Source organism: Hemicordylus capensis, chromosome 2, assembly GCF_027244095.1.
Source record: "Hemicordylus capensis ecotype Gifberg chromosome 2, rHemCap1.1.pri, whole genome shotgun sequence".
NCBI classification, from domain to species: Eukaryota; Metazoa; Chordata; class Lepidosauria; order Squamata; family Cordylidae; genus Hemicordylus; species Hemicordylus capensis.
Window position 1 is genome coordinate 38,636,951 of NC_069658.1, and position 20,739 is coordinate 38,657,689.

The 20,739-nt window shown below is 43.4% G+C and overlaps 1 protein-coding gene across 13 annotated transcripts in view; it reads right to left on the reverse strand.

The window, feature by feature from the left end:
• PDE4D (phosphodiesterase 4D) overlaps positions 1 to 20,739 on the reverse strand; it is a 990,732-nt gene that overhangs the window by 400,080 nt on the left and 569,913 nt on the right. Inside the window, exon 1 of one of the 13 annotated variants that reach the window (XM_053289934.1) lies at positions 11,702 to 12,088. The exons of 11 other annotated variants lie outside the window; for them this stretch is intronic. The gene's annotated coding sequence lies outside the window, so the exon portion shown is untranslated. One more of the 13 variants, XM_053289938.1, reaches the window with a different exon arrangement.

Here is a 20,739-nt window from a genome sequence, read left to right on the forward strand (position 1 = left end):
ATTAGCTATTGATTCTTTAATGTGATTATGCTACATCAGGAGATGCCAAGATCATGTTTTTTAAAAAGCCTCTCCTTTATTCAGCAATTTAGAATATAATCCATTCAGTTTCTCATTTCTTATGTCACTTAGCATCTTATTTCCAAAGGAATGTATCCCTCAAGCAGATTCCACAACAGGCAAAATGTTTTTGTAAGCACTGGCATGTTCTAAAGGCAACCATCTTATCCTGATTTGACTAAATTATACATAAAGTTTTGTAAAAAGCTGATACCATGTGCAAAAACACACTGAAGTTATTCACATGAGCAGCCCAACCCAGGCTAGGACAGCACAGTCTAGGTTGGGCTACTCGTGTGGAGCATCAGGATCACTCCCGATCCCACACTTCTGCCCCTGCTAGCCCGACTCTTAATCGCGGCCCCTAAAATCGGGGTTAGAGGGCGAGAGTGCATCCTCAACCTCAGGTTCAGGATCCTCAGCGTCAGGTTAAGGAACCTCAGGATCATGTGCGTGCCCACATAGTGCATTTTGGGATTCCTGGATGCCGAGACTCATATTCCTGGCCTCCAGTGATCCACACTGCTCAGAGCAGTGTGGATCGCGTAGGCATGTGCCGGCGCGCCGAAGAGGATACCGTTGATCATCTAGGGCGAAGGTAGGCTTATCCCTGCCTTATCCCCCCATCCACCCTCCCCGCCCCTCTCATGGTTGTGTGTACAGGTTAATAGTATCGGTCTTCCAAATAACCAAATATTTTATCCAGGATAAGTAATCTTTTAAATAAATAACAGGTTATTCGGGGGGGGGGGGTTATTAGGTTACAATGAAAGTGTTGAAAGTGAAACTGCTATATATATATCCCCCCCAAATAGATACCTAGCCCTCACCAACTCCCTAGTCCTTATGCTTAGCCACATTTTGTAGGATGACACTGTTGCTGCCACTAAACCACCTGGGCTAACTAGGGGTGTGCACAAAACTGAGTTGCCCAGTTCAGTTCAAGTCCAGACTGGACTTGAACTGGACTGGGTATGACAGATAGACAGATGCACACACACACACAAACACTATCTCACCACTGCTGCTCCGGGGAGCTTCTCCGAGTCCATGGACGGGTGTGAGGGGTCTCCACAGGTTCCCCTTCCCCCTGCCAGCCTCTGTTAATGTCCAAATCACCCAGTTTGGGCAGTCTTCAGCATGTTATGGGCCTGCCCTCTATTGCAGTGGCCATTTTGGAGGCTGCTGCACATGCCCAATAGGCCTCTACGTGGCTGGGTCAGGACCAGAACAGACTGCTCAAACCAGGCAATTTGGAAATTAACAGAGGCTGGCAGGGGGAGGGGGAACCTCCGGGCACCCCACCATGTGGTCTAGGAGAACCCCCCTGGAGCAGCAGAGTTATATTTCTAATTTTTTAAAAAAACTTAGAACCCCCCAAACAGGCCGCGGGGGGTGGGGCGTTGATATCGAACCAAACCTGGGTTTTTGGCCCGATATCAAGTCACTGACATAGTGATCCGTCACTTAGAACAACTAGAGTCACCTTGAACATAAGAAGAGCCTTGATGGATCAGACACAAGGCCTATCCAGTCCAGCATCCTGTTTCCCACAGTGTTGTTACCAGAACCACTCCTTCACCATTTTGGGGTGCTTCATGTAATGTTGGCTGCATTTGAGGTAAAAAGTTGTTCTGGCAAAGTGAGAGAAGAACTGTTATTGTGGTAGCAAGCATAACTTGTCCCCTTAGCTAAGCAGGGTCCACCCTGGTTGCTTATGAATGGGAGACTAGAAGTGTGAACACTGTAAGATATTTCCCTGAGGGGATAGAGCCACTTTGGGAAGAGCAGAAGGTTCCAAGTTCCCTCCCTGGCTTCTCCAGGATAGGACTGAGAGAGATTCCTGCCTGCAATCTTGGAGAAGCTGCTGCTAGATAGACCAATGGTCTGACTCAGTATATGGCAGCTTCCTATATTCCTTTGTAAAGTGTTTCCTAAAAGGCAATATTCAGGTTCATTTGCAAAAAACCTGTAGCAAGTCAAAGGAAATGCCCCTTGATGACTGCATTATGGCAAAAGCAGAAATGCAGAACAGACCCACCTGAGAGTTGCAAAAAGGAACAAAGGAGAAAATGTAAGCTCTCTTGCATGTGTGAAAAAGTACTTCCTTTTGTTGGTCCTAAATTTCCTGGCCTTCAGGTTCATGTGATGGCCCCTGGTTCTATTGTGAGAGAGGAATAAAAGTTTCTCTGTCCACTCTCTCTACTTCATGCATAATTTTATACATCTCTGTCATGTCTCTCTGAACCTCTTTTCCAAACTAAAAAGCCACAGATGCTGTAGCTTTGCCTCATAAGGAAGGTGTTCTAGGCCCCTGATCATCTTGGTTGCCCTCTTCTGTACCTTTTCCAGGTTTACAATGTCCTTCTTAAGGTATGATGACAGGAACTGCACTGAGTACTCCAAATGTGGCTGCATCATAGATTTGTATAAGGGCATTATGATATTAGCATTTTTATTTTCAATCCCATTCCTAATTATTCCAAGCATGGAATTTGCCATTTTCACAGCTGCTGTGCACTGAGTAGATTTTCAAGGAGCTGTCCATCATGGCTCCAAGATCTCTCTCCTGATCAGTCATTGACAGCTCAGACCCCATCTGTGTATTTGGGGTGGGTGGGTTGCCCCAATATGCATCACTTTACATTTGCTTACATTGGACTGCATTTGTCATTTTGTCATCCCCTCACAAGCGTTTGGAGAGGTCCTTTTGAAACTCCTCAGAATCACTACCCTAAATAGTTTAGTGTCACCTGCAAATCTGGCCACTTCACTGGTTACCCCAACTTCTAGATCATTTATGAACAAATTAAAGAGCACTGATCCCAGTGCAGATCGGGGGGGGGGGATTTCTTACTTACTTCCATTGTGAAAACTATTTATTCCTACTCTCTGTTTCCTGTCCTTCAACCAGTTACTGATCCACACATGAACCTGTCCCCTTATCCCATGACTGCTAAGTTTATTCAAGAGCCTTTGGTGGGGAGCCAAATATCCCTATTATCTTCAATAAAGCAACTCTTTGTTTTCAAAGTCACGTCTCCGTCCTCTTTCTTTCCCTTTCCAGTGCATCCACATCATGGCTGCCTGTTCCACACAGCTCTCAAGGTATTTTTATTGCTGTTCACAGCTCTGTACCATTTGATGCTAATTTCCTACACTTGAGCCAAAACATAGTCACGGAGGCTGGTAGCTAAGCTGACACACCTCCCACAGGCCTCGTAAATGTGCCCACCAGATGCCTCTTCAAAGTCCACAAGGAAGAGATGAAGGCATATCCTCTCTCCTGCAGTTGCTCCCCTGCAACTGAAGTCCAGTGGCCTCCTGCCCTTGAAGTCGGAGGTAGCCTATAAGCATCTAGTAACCATTGATAAGGTTGTCCTCCAAAAATGGTCTGAGCCCCTTTTAAAGCCACCTAATAGGTGGCCATCACCACACCCCATGGCAGAATAAGAATGAAGATAGGTCACAGAGGAATTAGCTGCCTCTGCTGATAGCCCATTTCATCTGGAGAGTTGCCAAGCTGAATAAGCTTGCAGCAATGGCAACATGTGCAGGTCCCCTTACAAGTTTCCTCCATGGAGGTAGGTTGCAGTGAGACCTTTTAATGCAGGGGGGAGATGCAGAACAATAGGAGGAATGGATAATATCAATATTCTCCCCTCAGCCCATTGTGAATCTCATGTTTCCACTTCCATACCAAATGCTGAATAGAAGTTATTTATATCCTCTTTTCCTCTCTCTTAGCATAACAGTAATATAGAAGAAAATCAGATCCTGAGTTACTCCCTGAATAGGAGTAAGCTTTTCAGTAATTAATATTCAGTGGCACATTTTAATTAATGCCAGATGAGGCATTCTGCATCACAGAATATGACAGGTACTTATCATATATTCAAGGCAATAAATTAAATGAAATGAACTCGTTCCTACTTCAGCCTGCTGTTGATACAGCTATCTTTGTCACAGACAAAATCCACAGTCTATCTCTGCCCTTCACGTGCCATAAGCTACCTTTATGTACCACTCAGCTGAGATAATATTTGTCTGCCAGCAAGCTTCCCGCTCTTCACCTGTATCTAGAAAACAAGTTAGAACCAATCAAACACACTTGGTTTTTATCACAGTTGATATACAATAGACTTGTGCATGAGAGGGAAAGGGAAATCAATTAGAAAGAGTTCCCATAGGCTCTATGTGCTCCCCCTGCTGTGTCATGTGCATCAATTTTAACAAATCCATTATCACAGATTCTGAGCTTAAAGTTTAATGAAAGTCAAAACACTGTCCTAAGGCCATGAGGAGGTTACTTATCTTCAGATATGGATATCCCACTATAACCTCATTATAAGACAATTAAGGTCATATAAATATGCACAAAAGATCAGCTGATGTACCATTTGATTACACACACCTCTTAATAGCCGTGAATGAATGTATTATGTTTCAACAAGGCCTACTCACATTATAATACTCTAAAAGAAATGCACACCAAGCCTGCAGGTACTTAGGCAGATTTAGTCAGCAGGGAAGATAAAATTGACACTTACATGTTAAAGTTATGTCCCCTGCAGATGTTTTTCAGACCAGATCACCATGTGCACTTCTGTTCTAAAATTGATCTGGATCAGAGTCATTATAGGCCTTGAAGTGTAGTAATGACTTAATAATTGGAGCATCAAAACCCAAAGACTAAGGCTCAGCCACAATCTTCAGGCTAAGAAGGGACCTGCTCCTTATTTCAAGGCTGCACAAGCAATGCTAAACCATAATGTTATATGCACAATCAACGCACGCATGAGCACAGACACAAGACCCCCCCCCTCCACCTTTCCTTGGTTTATTCTAAACCAAAAATGTTGTTATCATGGTGCACTAGAGCCTACAGGTCTATTCTGGATTCCAGATTAATCAATTAGGCATTAGAAGGCAAAACCTATACATTATTCAATATTCAGAATGTATAAAATAAACCTGGCCAGTCATTTATATCACATACTAAAACAAATTGTTTATAAACATTGAACATTGTACATCTTTTTTTGGTGCTAAGAAGCACTGAAATATGAAAAGCTAGGTGCAACCATCACATTAACAGAAGAAATACTGGGAACACTGTCTCATATGGTGGTCCAGGCAGAATATAAAGAACCTGAACCTGAAACACTTGCACCAACAAATCTACTTCATACCTAATCTGCAAAAATACGACTCCGAGACCTACTGAAGCAGAAGGGGAAATAATTAGCTTCTACATCCCTTCTTGTGCACTAATCTCTGTTCATAATTGTCACTGTTGCCAGTATTATGTTGTAAACTCTTTAAGACAGGGACTCTAATTTGCTTCACTCCATGTAGAGCTATAGAAAATAGAATAATTAACAGGAGTCAAGGATTACAATCCCTTCCAATTTGGCTTCCATTTGCCCATTTCCTCACTCAACATGAGCAGTTAGAACCAAAGGTGTCCAAACTATGAAAGATACCATTAAAACCAAAACTGCAAGAAACGTAACTTTGTTTGCAATCCTGAAATAATAGTTCACATGCAGACACCTCCATTATTTTAATATAATTATTAAGAGGTATTATTTTGTTGGTGGTGTTATGAAAACCACTAAGTCTTGCATTTTACAAGTCGGGTGAAAAATAAATACCAATTTAACAGTCATTATTCAACTAGCCTATTTAAAAAAAAAACAATTTTCAGCATGATATTGAGAATGTTTACGTTACACAGTTGTTAAGTCTCACTATGCTTGAGCTTTACTCCCTTGGGGTTATGAAAATGATGCCAGAACTCTGAAATTTGATTAACATGTAGTCCAGTCTGAAAATGTGGCATTTCTACATTTATCCTTTAAAACAGGGCTCAAGTTGTACCCCAAAATTATACAGGTTACCTCCACACTTGCTAACAAGCTATCATTTGGTGCACATGTAGCCCAACACCAATAGACCCAGGCTGAACAACTTGGATCCTCCAGTAGCTTCTGGACTAACTCTCATCATCCCCAGCCAGAGTGGCCAATAATCAGGGATTATGAGACCTGCAGTCCAGCTTCTGCTGGAGAGATGAAGTTGTGCAGCCCTGCCCTAGATCCTAAGGGCCATTCCAATGCAAACATATGGGGAGACAAGTGGGATTGTGGCATCAGGCTTTGCCCCAACCTACATACATTCACTTGACCATCCTACTCCGCCATCTCCACACAACTTTGTTCAAACAGCTCTAAGACACTCCCGATTACTGGATGAGTCTGAAAGGGTTCTATTTATATTCTTGTATTCCACTCGCTCAAAACGGGAGACTCTGGCTGTACCTCACTCAAAACGGTTACCTAGTTTCATCCCACTCATAGTTCAAGACACTCCAGATATTAAAGCAGTCTGAAAATGGAACATTTTGACAGACAAAACTTGGGGTGTGTCATTTACCTCAGGGCAGGGCAGCCCTCCAGGACAGAGTAAGCAAAACCACTTCTCAGATGGAATGTGGAGCTGCAGGAGTCCCACTGCCCCTCACATGCCTTCAATAAGATTTGAGAAGATTCCCAGCAGGAGATAGCCAGCCGCCTGTAATTTATGCTTGCAGAACACAAGCTTCATTGCCTGGCACAGAGTATAACTGGGCAGCAGAGTTTTGTTATTTGTGCACTGGACAAGGAGAAGCCAGCCGTGAGTTTACCCACCCTAACAGACCTGCCCATCTGAATGTGCTGATGTCAGGTCTTTCCAAGTTATCTTCATTCCCATTTGGGCTCATAAGAATCCTGCTACAGACCCAGTTTCACAGTTCTCTAACCTCAGGAGGAGGACTTGGCCACAGTTTTTCAAAAGCAGTGCTGAATGAAAAATGCAAACAGCAGCTTACCTACCATGAGATATTAGAAGGAAGCGGTCATGCATTTTATTGAAGGTAAATTAAAAAGTATGACTCATCCAGGAGGGATATTCATTCATTTCTATTTGTAGCTATTCGTAACTTCTGGCCCCTCTCCCTGCCTTCCCAGCACTCCTATCCCTCCCAAAAAGCATCTCCTGTTCTTAGGCCCTATGGTGAATTTCCCCCTTTTTCTCACTAGTCCCACCTTTCTTCAGGATCCCTGTCCTCCATTTCACATAGGAAACTGCCGTGTACCAAGCCAGACCATCGGTCCATCTACCTCAGTATTATCTGCACTGACTTGGAAGCAGTTCTACAAGGTTCCAGTCTTTCCTAGCTCTACCTGGAGATGCCAGGGAGTGAACCGGGACCTACATGCAAAGCAGATACACTAGCACTGAGCTACAGTTCTGTCATTTTCTCAGACTTGTTATCTCCTCTTCCTTCCATTGACTATGATTCACCTTTTCACTGTTTACTTCCTGGGACCTCTTCGGTTTTCAGCTCCTTCTGTGAAGGTTTTTCCTTCCTAGCCACACTGACTTTTCATTCTCCTCACAGAAACTAACCAGTTTACAAAACAGGATTGCTCACGATTTAATTCACTCGGTGTCATGCTTGTGAACATTCTATATGATCACAATTCTTCTCACCCAATTGCTTCCAAACATTTTATCACTACTACAAAATATCAAAGCATATTACAATGCAGATGTCAAATGCAACATTCAACCACTGTTCCAAAAACATGCATCTAGAAGAGAAGGCAAGTATGATGATGCTTAAAGCATACCTGCCAAGCCAACTGTCCAAATTTACCCGAGACAGCCACAAATTCCCACGTTTCCTGGATCACGATCACTGATCTCAGAATCGCGATTTTCCAAAGCCCCCCTCCCCTGTCTCCAGCCTGTCTCTGGCCCACCTCCCAGCAAATTAGAGGGCTCCGTGCTGCACAGGGAGTTCTCCTCCTCCAACTCGATCATCAGCTGTTCAGCGGGAGTAGGCAGTCTGTGCACAGTGCATGCTGCCTCCAGGAGCCAGCCTGCCTGTCAATCAAAAGTGTCCCTTTGCTGCTGGGCCACCCAGCTCTCAGCTCCCCTGGAGGGCCCTAGGAGTGGTGCTTAAGAGAACTTGCCAATGCCACTCTTCCGTGCAGTGTGAGCTCTGTGCTGCAATGCCTTTTCTCCTGGCACTGGCAAGCTGCTGCTGTGGGAGCCTAAAAAGGAGGCTCCTCTTGTGCCCTCTGCTGCCATGCCACTGTTGCTGTTGCCTCCAGTGTGCTCTGTGCCTGCCTGTCCTCACTCACAGCCATCCACCATGAAGCCTTGAAGGTGTGTGTATGGGACTATGGAGTTATGTGGGTTATATCCCTCCCCCTGCATATTTCTGGGAAGGCTTGGAATATGGCTTTGATATTTGGCACAGATATGGGGCAGGGTGGGAAGGCTCTATGTATTTGATTTGAAGCAGATTGACCAATCCATTGGTTTTTAATCATTTTTCCCCTATTGCAGGAAAGCTGCCAGAAAGAGTCATCTCTAGCCATAGAGAACTTCGCACCTAGTGAAAGTGGAACTATTAGCATTCCAACAAACAATATTTTTTAAAAAATAAATGCACTATGCTCAAGTTGGTTTGTGAACCAGAAGGTCTGTGTGAGAACTGAAGCAAGGAGCATGTGTTGTGTCCCAGTTGGTTTGTGAATGATCAAGAAGGTATATGGATTATTTGCAGGTTACGTAGTCTTTTCCTTTTCCAAAATACACTCTGACCCAGACCTGTGGGTTTGTTATGAATTACCAAGGTAGTGTGTGGATACTTCAGCTGTTCAGTGGGGGGGGGGCTGGCTGAGGTAGAGGGCTCTGTCCCAATGGGATTCTAATCTCACTAAGTAGTCCCCTGCAAACCGAGCAAAGAGGCACCTTTTTAAAGTGGTGATTCTCTTTATTTAGCAGGAGGGAGGGCAACTGGCCCTATCCATCCCCAGCTGTTGATGGTGTCTATCTTACATTTCTTTTTTAGACTGTTAGCCCTTTGGGGGCAGGGGCCCATTTTATTAATTGATTAATTAATTTATATCTATGTAAACCACTTTGGAAACTTTTGTTGAAAAGTGGTATATAAATATTCATCATATTCGTATTCCGCCTGTGATCCAGAGAAGGCTGGTGACTGGAGTAAGGGGCGTGTGGTGGTACGTAGTGATGAACTTGCTACTTGCTACTGAGTGAACTTGAAGGCAAAAAGAAGCTCTTTCTTAAGTCGGACTGGTCAGTGAAAAGCTCTGCTTAAGCCCCAATTAGCTGTCACTCATTATTTTGATGCATTTTTTGTTTGGGCTTATTAAGATGACTATTCTTACAGTTACAAATACTGCTTCAGTCCCATTCATTAGATGTCTTTTTTTGCTGGACCCATATGAAAATTATCGCTTTAGAGCAGGGTTGCACAACCCAAATGCCCTGGTGGGCCAGAACCATCTACAACTTGGCGTGCAGGGGCTGAGGTCATTTTTTAGCACATTATTACATTAAAATTAAAAATATTATTAGTTACTTGTGTATCTATTCCCCCTGTCAATGGACCCATTGTTTCAACCAAGGATAGTGGCCAGAGAATAGGTCTTGTCCTTGCTCAATGAGTGGGGCCCCTAGAGTATATGCCAGCCCTAAACAAATGCCAAGTCCTCTCCTCTCCCTAAATTGTTGTTGCTTTCAGGCAACAATGCTAGGTATGCTTACATGGGAGTAAGCCTCACTGGGCACACCAATGGAGCATATTTCTGAGAAAGCATGCACAGGACAGCGCTACAAGGCAGTTTCCAGCTCCTGTATTGCTTCAGGATACCTGGGGGCCAATAAAATAGTCACTGTGGGCCGAATCCAGCCCCTGAGACTTATGTTGTGCAGTCCTGCTTTAGAGCTAGAATCATAGAATCCCATGGTTTGGGAGGGAGCACAGAGATCATCACCACTTGGCCAGTATAGGCATCTACAAGACAACTGCTAACTTGGCAAAGAGGCACCTTTTAATGTGGTGATTCTCTTTATTTAGCAGGGGGAGAGTAACTGGCCCTATCCACCCCCAGCACAGTACCTCCAGTGACTGTTGCTGGTGTCTATCTAGTTTCTTTTTAGATTGTGAGCCCTTTGGGGACAGGGATCCATCTTATCTATATATTATTTCTCTGTGTAAACCACCCTGAGCCATTTTTGGAAGGGAGGTATAGAAATCAAATTAATAATTAACAATAACTGCACCTGGTGTTCTCAGATGGTCTTCTATCCAAGTGATAATCAGGTCTGACCCTCCTTAGCTTCTGAGATCAGGAGGTTGTTTCAAGCCATCTACTAGCTATGCACAGAATGCCTGCCTGCCTGCCTCTGTGTGTGTGTGTAAAATTCTTTTGCCTCTATTTCTCATTCTGAAGTGTTGGTAGGTATTCTTAAAGCAGTTAACTTGCCAAACTTAACTCATTCAAATAGCCAAGCGGGCCTATGACTCAAGACTCAGAATCACATCAGGAGAAAACGCAACACCAAAATTGCCTTGAAAAAAATCTTGATCTTGCACTTTCAAAACAATGAGATAAAAACAAATATATTTCGTCTTTCTAGCTTGCACACTGCACTGATTCTCCCCTGCTTGCTCTTGTGGGCTCAGTTCATTGTGGTTTGGCCTTAGCAGGCTTGCACATGCACCCCTCCTGCCCTTCCTTCTTCATTAACAACTTTAGTTTGCTGTTAACCAGACACACCACTTGCTCTCAAAACCAGAACTGCAAAGCACAGTTTGATCAGAGCCTCCTGCAAATTAATTTTAATCAGACATGTAACTGAATGGCTAAAGTTGCAACTCCTGAAGAATTCCCATCAGATGTTTTTAGACTTGTAGGCTTAAGTAATGCAAACACTGGCCACTAATGCATAAATACAATAAGAAAAGGCATGAGATTTCAGGCTTGCTCGATCTGCTTTGCTTTTTACTAGAACAAAGTCCATCAACTCAAGCCAGGTATAAAATAGTGGCTCAGCCACCTAATGGCACAATGGGGAAATGACTTGACTAGCAAGCCAGAGGTTGCCGGTTCAAAGCCCCGCTGGTATGTTTCCCAGACTATGGGAAACATCTATATCGGGCAGCAGTGATATAGGAAAATGCTGAAAGGCATCATCTCATACTACACAGGATGGCAATGGTAAGCCCCTCCTGTATTCTACCAAAGACAACCACAGGGCTCTGTGGTCGCCAGGAGTCAGCACCGACTCAATGGCACACTTTACCTTACCAGTAGGATAAACTTAAAATTAAGAAACAGAATGCCTCTGAGTGCTAGGAATTTGTTTTGAGCTCACTGTCCTTTAACACAAAAATCCACTCCTAGCTTTCTTTGTTTCAGCAGCCTAATTTAGAAAAAGGCTTCTTCTTGTTGGAATCATTAAGCAATGGAAAGTCAGAAACCCTCGCTTATCTACCGCAAGTCATCAAGAGATCTATCAGTAAATCCAGATCTATCTACTGCCTGCCCCTGCGATACTACATCGTTTAACATTTTATTATTGTGCTTAGGTTTTATGGTTTTGTCATAAATTGCAAGCTGCTTTCTCTGACCATAGGAAAGATGGCTTAGACATTAAATTAATACATATAAAGCTTTCACCAAGTAAATAAGAGTCACCTTCTTGCTGATCATTCACAAAGAAGCAAAGCAAGCTGCAGCCAGCAGATCTTGGCTTTCTGCTATTGACTCACCCCGTGATCTCTTTCCAGAGCCAAGCACATTTTAAAGGCTTGTTCCACTCTGCCTAAGCGATTGCTTTCCCCAGCAACAGGGGAAGAGAGGGATATACTTAGCTGTTATGAAGCTAAGTACTGGTAGAACCTTCTTAAGGGGTGAGACCGTGATTGTCCTCTGGGGCAGGGCTCATGCTTTCCATGCGTAGGAACCCAAGTTCAATCTCTAACACATCCAATTAAAAGTTCTCAGGCAACAGGCTGGGAGAGGCCTTTGCAGGTGATCCTGGAGAACTGCTGCCAATGAGACTGGTCCATGTGGTGGGCCCCTGCTTTGACTCAGCATAAGACACCCAAGACACTTCAACATCTTTACACTGCCTTTGACTTAATGCCACAGTCTTGCTCTTGCCACCATCACCTGCAGTTTCTCCTCTATACTCATTAACAAGACCTCAAGAGAAATGACTGTGCTGATATTTTTAGCAGCAGCTGGTCACATTCCCCAACCCCCACTACAATCATCCTTAGCAATCAGGTTTTTCACTACAACAACTGAGACACAAAAGCCTAATGTTGATCACAAGTGAGCCCATACAACTGTGCCCACAGACCAATTAACAAGCTATACATTAGGCTAAACCTACTTGGTCTCACAGAAATACAGGAATTAGAGAGAACCGTACTTAAAGGGAGAATATCCAAATCTATGTGGGCTAATTTTCTCTGACAGGGGGAAAGGAGGCAACTCATTTATTTGGATGATTATTTCCACATACTGAGCTTGGTAAAGGCTGTGAAGCCCACAAACAGGTGATGAAGACATGGCCCCTCTCCTGCTGTTGCTCCCCTGCAACTAGTATTCAGAGACATCCTGGGCATAGTCGATAGCCATCAAGACTAGTAGCCATTGATAGACTTGGCATCCGTGAGTTTTTCTCTAAAATTAACCTACACCCTCATAAAACATGCAATTATATGTACTATACTCCGGTTCCATCACCATGAGGTGTCTATATACATGGTTGGACATAGAGTCTGTTCTCCTGAGTCAAAGTACCTTTTAAAGAGCAACTGTTCTGTATGTACACTTATCAGATCTAGGATGAAACTGCATTTATACATTAGCCCTCCAGTTTCTCCTACCTGTACTTCATTCCTATTAATCTAACAGCACAGCCTGGAAGAGAGCTGGTCTTGTGGTAGCAAGCATGACTTGTCTCCTTAAGCTAAGCAGGATCCACCCTGGTTGCACACAAAAGGGAGACTAGAAGTGTGAGCACGGTAAGATATTCCCTTTAGGGGATGAAGCCGCTCTGGGAAGAGCATCTACGCTCCAAGTTCCTTCCCTAGTTTCTCCAAGATAGGGCTGAAAGAGATTCCTGCCTGCAGCCTTGGAGAAGCCATTGCCAGTCTGTGTAGACTCAGTATATGGCAGCTTCCTATGTGCCTATGCCTGTTATTAATATTGTCCAGGATGCTAAACTAAGCATACTTAGTATGCTCATTTGACTAGTGTTGCATCCTGATGTGCCAAAAACGGGTTTCAGGAGCTTTATAAGACTCTTACATAAAATGTCAAGGTCAGTGAAGGCTAAAACATGAGAAGTACAGTGCAGCCGTATGACAACAGGTGCATGACAGGTTGTTAAATTCATATTAGTAGGAGCAGAGGAAATAAAAGTAGGTCCATCACAGGGTATAAAAAGCACATCATTGACAGCTGCTCACATCTCAGAGGAAGTACTGTAAGAAGTGGCCAATGAAATAAATTAAATACGTTAGATTATTAATATAACAGCTTTGTATAACATCTTATACTTGAATGTCCAGTTGGCTAGAGAGATAGGATGGAGACGTATAGCTTTTAATTCCAAGGGATCAGGGAAGGTTATAGCAAATACCTACTATGACACAGCAGTTGCCATACTGAATCTTAAGACAAAAAAGTAGTGACCAGTTACAAAAGCCACAGCAGAATGTGATATAACATTTATAGCATTTTCCTAGCTAACCAAATACAAACTAGCTTTTCACTTCACCGAAATATGAAACGATGTTCATTAGTATTTGATACAATTCCACTCTAAGTGCCTGATTGATAAAAACAGTGTTCCCTCTAACTGAAAATCCCAGATGTTGTTGACTACAACTCCCAGCATCCTCAGCCAAAGCCCACTGCAGCTAGGGATTCTGGGAGCTGTAGTAAACATCTGGGATTCCTTACAGGGAACACTTGTTTAAACTGGAGGAGAGGGAGAGAATGCTGCTTCTGGCTTACAGGAGAGGAGAATAGTGATGGAGAAGACAGACAATTCTAGCCCTTCAATTCCAGCTCTCTTCTAACAAAGCCAAGAAAATGAAATGTACCATACTTAAGAGTTCTTCTACAGCAGGGCTGTACAACTTAGGTCCTGCTGGCAGTGTTCTCTCTAATTTTTTTTTCATGTGTGTGCAGAATGAGTTTTGTTCTGGGTGGCTGTATCAAAGCAGTGTGTGTGCATGTGCATTCAGAATGGGTCCTTCCAGATTTAACCTGAGCGGGATCTAAAATTAACTGAGCGGACATCAAAAAACTTGTGAGCACACGCACATGCGCACACCTTAGAGGGAACACTGCCTGCAGGTAGTGTTGGACTACAGCTCCCATTGTTGCCAACCACAGTGGCCAATAGTCAGGGATGATGGGAATTGTAGTCCAACAACAGCTGGAGGGCCCAAGCTGTGCAGTCCTGTTCTACAGGCAGTTGAAAACTTCAGAATATTTACTTAGGATGAGGGCAACAGCCTCCATCTCCTCAGCTTCAGAGCACTGGTGGTGCATGTACAGAGTCGCTCCTGTCACTGAAGTCAATGAGGAAACTCTGTGCGTGGGAGCAGAGTTTGAAATAGCAGATAGAGAGGTCCCCCCCACCCCCAGCCAACTTTCACATAATATTGAAATGTAGGGATCACCTAACTAAACTATCAGTAGATTCAGGACAGATGAAAGAAAGCATTTCAATTCACACATAATTAATGTGTAGAATTTGCTGCCGCAAGATGCAGTGACGGCCACTTGCTTAGCTGGATTTAAAACAGGAAATTCACGGAGGATTGGCCTATCAACAGCTATTATTATTATTATTATTATTATTATTATTATTATTATTATTGATCTGATTTCTATACCGCCCTTCCAAAAATGGCTCAGGGCGGTTTACACAGAGAAATAATAAATAAATAAGATGGATCCCTGTCCCCAGAGGGCTCACAAATTAAAAAGAAACATAACATAGACACCAGCAACAGTCATGGGAGGTACTGTGCTGGCGGTGGAGAAGGCCAGTTACTCTCCCTCTGCTAAATATAGAGAATCACCACGTTAAAAGGTGCCTCTTTGCCAAGGCAGCAGGGGTTATTAGACCTTATAGCTAAACTGAACCTTATGTTCAGAGGCAGTATGCTATTGAATGCCAGAGCTGCTGAGGAGCACCAGCACATTATTGCCCTTGAGTCCTTCTCTTGGGCTTCTGGGAGGCCTCAGCCTGGCAACTGTGGCCAGCAAGATGTTGGATCAGATGCACCTTGGGCCTGATCCAGCAGGGCTCTTCTTTTCTCGAGAGCTTTATGGGCAGACTGTAATTCAGAAAGGAACCACTAGAGCAGGACAGCACACTAGAGCATATAAATACAATTCAGTAAGCCAAAAACCTTCCATTAAAGGTGAGAGTTAAGCCGCTTTACATTTTCACTCGTGCTCTAAAAGGAATGAAAACTGCAAGTTAAGGTACCCATCTTAACTCGCATGCCATATAAGCTGTAAAGACTTTGTACAGTCTGGTATATGATGGGTTTAGAAATGAGGCTCCACACACCCACACTTTGCCTTGATCAGGGATGCATCAGGCAGAAATTTATCAGGAGCATCTCTAGGAAGTGATATGGGGAAATGCACCTGTTAAATGACTGCCTGGATGCATCCCTCCCCAGCCCGATGTTCAACTGAAAGACCAAGGCAAAGTGTAGGTGCATGGAGCCTCAGATCTCTGCTGGTCCTCTCAGCTCCTTGGAGGAAGAGTGGGATATAAATGTAAAAAATAAAATAATTAAAACATTCCTATGTGTGTTTACTCAGCTCTAGTGGAATCAATGGACTTACTTTCTAATAGTTTATTCCAAGGTTTGCTGAGGGCATCTGCTTCCTTCCTTTGGTGGAGGTCAGAGAAAGGAGGGAGAAAACAAATACCAATGAAAGGAGAGGGAGGGGGAGGAATGGTTGTTTAACTATACAAGTGCCAGAGTGCCTATAGACTATCCTTATCAGGCCCCTATGTTCAAAACCTGGAAGTCACTCACTAGAAATTGCCAGGACTTGGCCCTCCCAACTTTGACTTCAGAGTTCTCAGTGGCCGGACTCAGTTATGCTCTTAGCTCACTTTTCCTTAGTTATTTTCCCTGTTATTATGGGGATTTATAACAATAATTACTCAAAAATCACTAGACAAACTGACAAAAGGCACCAGTCCCTTATGGACCTGAATTTTTGGGGACTGCTAAAAAGACATCAGCCATTTAAAAATATAATATCAGTGGTGCAAAAAATGTTGCCAACACTTTGAAATCTTTTTTTAGGAGTTACAAACTTAAACTGCTGTATCTCAACCACTTTGCAATGGATTTGCGCCAAATTCAGAGGAGTGGTGTCTAGTTGATGTGTGCATGATTTCAGAGGGATAAGAATGTTCAAGGCTTATAATGATGGGATGTTGAAAACACTCCTCATCTTAACTGTATGGGCACAACTGTGCCAGTATAAAACCAAATCTTTTCAGTGCCACAATGGAAGCTTCAGATGTCATATCTTCCTTCTTACTGGGAGCTATTATTTTGCTTTCGGTTGAAGAAACACTGACCTCATGTGTTATTATTATGTTGTTACTTTTCATCAAACAACTTGATGGTGAGCCAGCGTGGTGTAGTGGTTAGAGTGCTGGACTAGGACCGGGGAGACCCGAGTTCAGCCGTAATGCTTGCTGGGTGACTCTGGGCCAGTCACTTCTATCTCAGCCTAACCTACTTCACAGGGTTGTTGTGAGGAGAAACTTAAGCATGTAGTACATCGCTCTGGGCTCCTTGGAGGAAGAGCGGGATATAAATGTAATAATAATAATAATAACAACAACAACAACCAGGCCAAACTGGTTTGATCTGGTTCAACTGTATGAAGCAAACCACCTGCTAGTTCTAAGAAATTGGTTTACAGTCTGGCAGTTTGGTTTGAATTTGAATCAAACCACCCAGAACGGTTCCGTGTACACCCCTAACCCGAAGAGGCAGTGCTGGGATCGGTCACAATCTCAGCTTTTCACATGAGCATCTCTACCCAGGTAAGACTGCCCAAGCCTGGGTAGGCCTGCTCATGTGAACAGCCTTGAAGTGTAATATCAGTACAATCTACAAAAATAGAATGGGAAATAATTAGGACATTGTAAGCACAACGTCACTTATTTGGAGATAGGGGTTAAGCATCAATGTTAGTCATGCTACTAGTGGTAACCTCTGAGTTACTGTTTCACACAGCTGAAGGCTGGGAAATATACATAGAAAGCTAACACAAAGACCATTATAGACATTTTTTTCTATTCACTGGTGTGTTCAGGAATTGAAACACTGCATATCAATTTTTCCCTCTTGTTTCCTCTGAAGTGGAAAAGGACTCTGATGCCCTTCTTCAATGACAGATGATGACTCAAATCTGTCATGGAATTAGGCATAGTAACGTAATCAAAGTCTCTTTTGGCATCAAGAATAGCTCTTGAACAATAAATATCAGTGTCACTAATGCAAATTATAATGACAACAGCATTGCTGATCTCAACATGTGAGCAACAGAAAGTGAAGATCATGCACTCATTCCATCTTGAGTGATCAGCATTCTGAGGGTACTTAGCCTTGAAGAACAGCAATGGAAAACTGGGCACTGCAAAGATGTTCCCACTCCTTAAGAATCCATTTATTTATTTATTTTTAAATCAACTGCATGTTACTCTTGGCTATTTTGATTAACATCTCTTTTCATTATTAGCTCATGTCTGCACCACAGTCTCTCCATAACTCCTGCTTACTATCTTAACACTTATGTACTTTATTCCTTTGTTTAATCCCCATCTGAATGTATTTCCTCCTCTTATTATTGGGGGCAAACTACACATTACACCAGAGCCATGCGTAATAAAGCACCGGTTGTCCCCTCTCTTTACAAAGTGCCCTCGAGATGAACCAATTTCCTTACAGAAATTCAAAAGGGAGGGCTTAACACATGCCTGGCAAAGTCAGTCTTATCCTGAATTTCCCTCCTCCATCCAAAGTCCTGGACCCAATTTGCTTTGTAGACTTGAATCCGGAATCCTCCGGGGATGGAACTGTTCCCTTTCCTCATGTTGCCCCCTCCCAAAGAGAGGGAGAAAAGCTATCAGGGTTTTATTATTCATGATTGCAGTGAACTGTGTAGTGTGCCCTTTCATAGGCTGTTTGGGGATATTTATAGACAACTTTAATTCCTATTCTCACAATCCTAGTGCTATAAATGCCGTGTCCACTGGCTTCCAGGTGCAGGTAACCCCTGCTACTGAGCCAAGAGGCACTCTTTAGAGTGGTGATTCTCTTCTATTTAGCAGGGGGAGAGCAACTGTCCCTATCCAACCTCAGCACAGAATCCCTCCAATGGTTGTTGCTAGAGTCTACTTTATGTTTCTTATGAGATGCAAGCCCTTTAGGGACAGAGACCCATCTTCTTCATTATTTTTCTTTGTAAACAGCTTTGATAACTTTTGTTGAAAAGTGCTATATAAATATAAGTCCCTGAGACTTAAAGGGAGTTGCTTGCCAGGGTCACTTAGTGAGTTCATGGCAAAGGTGAGGGCTGAAGCAGCGATTTTCTGATTAAGAGCACATTGTCTAAGCCACTGCAGTACACAAGCTCTGCAAGAATCACGTGGCCATTTCCTTAAAGGCCCTACTTCACTTTCATCTAGGTGAAGCTGTCAGACCAAGAAAGGGGGCAGATACCTGTGCAGAAGATAAAAACAGCTCAAAGGGGGCAGCTGAAGTCAGGGAATTGGCAGGGGCAAAGGGTTAATCCCATCCACTCAGGCGTCCCCAACCTGCGGCCCTCCAGATGTTGCTGAACTACAATTCCCATCACCCCCAGCACCAGCTACAACTTATTGTGGCTGGAATGATGAGAATTGTAGTTCAGCAACGTCTGGAGGGCCACAGTTTGGGGAAGCCTGCTCTATGCCATGGCCAGGCATCTACAAATCCAGTTGCCAGCTCGCCAGTGGCAACTGCCACCCAGCCCTCTGGCTAGAAGGACATCCAGCACCACAGAGATCTCCTCACTGGAGGTCTCATTTCCACTGCCACTTTTGAGAAAGAAAGAAACAGCAGGAATCCTTTCTTAGCAGTAGGAGGAGGCTCCCACTGTTTCTTACCATCTCCAGATATCAGTGCACATGACAAAAGACCCACTTCTCTCCTAAGCCCTCAGCCTATGAGCCAGAAAAGGATCAGAGGTAAGAGAACGGATTGGTGGCAACCACAAATAATGGCTGGCTAGCGAACTAAGACTAAATTTTTGGACACCTGGCCATGAAAAAGAAAAAGACCGACATTTCGAACATGGAACTTCCAGGTCACATCTGATTTGCTCAAACAGCCTGAAGATTAAGATATATACCAAACAATATGGATGATTCATGCAGCTATGTAAACTACCAATGTGTATACACCAGATGCTTTCTTGGAGGAGTACAGCATGCTGCACACAATAAGCTGCACGCTGTGTCTCTGCTTTCTTTCAAGGAAAGGAATTTTGTTCTAAAGGAGAAATGCAGCTCACAGGAAAAAACCCACATTTTTTTCTTCTACTAAAGACCGTTTTTGGCATGGAGAGAATTTAATACAAAGATCTCCGAGACTCCATAATTACTTCCTGGTGCAAATGATAATTTTGGACTTTTATTTTTTTTAAAAACTGTGTGAAATGAACACAAGAACTCTGATTATATTGCTCCCTGGAAACAACCTGTTAAAAATATACCCTAAATTTAGACCCTGTGTTCAACAAAGGAACTTTTCTTTTCAGCCTCCAGCTCTACTGCTTAACAAAGGATACTCCTGTGGACATATTGAGGGCAGACCAAACCTCTGAAGAGGTAGTAAGGAGCCCAGGGGGTCCACCCCATTTCCCCTCACAAAAGTCTGTGAAGTAGGTTGGACTGAGAGCAAGTAACTATCCCAGTGTCATGCCTGAAAGTTCATTGGTTAGGGAGGGGCTGAAATTTCCCCAGCCAAAGTCTAATACTACACTACCACCTTGACAGCAGGAAGTGATGTGAAAACCAAATCAAACGAGTTAAGCAGAGGCGTAACTATAATAGGGCAAGGGGAGACAGTTGACTGGGGGCCCACTGCCTTGGCCTCCCCCCCAGAGGCAAGTCACATGACTTACTCCCCCAGCTGCTCACCTGCCCGGGCTTCCTTCAGTTGTATTCCTCCTCCTAAACTGATGTGAGTGTTAAGACCTGGAGCTGCCAGAACAGCATGTCTTTCTCTAGTACTATTAAATGACTTGCACTGTCCACAATTTACAAAACCTTTAAAAAAATAATTTAAGATTATGTTCTATTGTGGCACATAGGCGATAGATAGATAGATAGATAGATAGATAGATAGATAGATAGATAGATAGATAGATAGATAGATAGATACAAATTTTCAGCCTCATTTAAGATTTCTGTACTTCATGAGCTGAGCTTCAGTGGGGGGGGGGGCATTTTAAACTCTTGTCTCTGGGCCCACTCCAACCTTGCTACACCCCTGGAGCTAAGGTGCCAGATCTGCAGTTATGAAAGTAGAGGAGGACTGTAATCAGTGCTGGAGTCTGTTGGGCTATACGTTTAACATTTTTATTTTTTAGAAGAAAACATTGGTAAGAATGCTATCAACAATGCATTATTGCTCAGTTTTGAGGTGGGGGAGGTAGAAATATGCTAAAAGTGATATTAATTTGA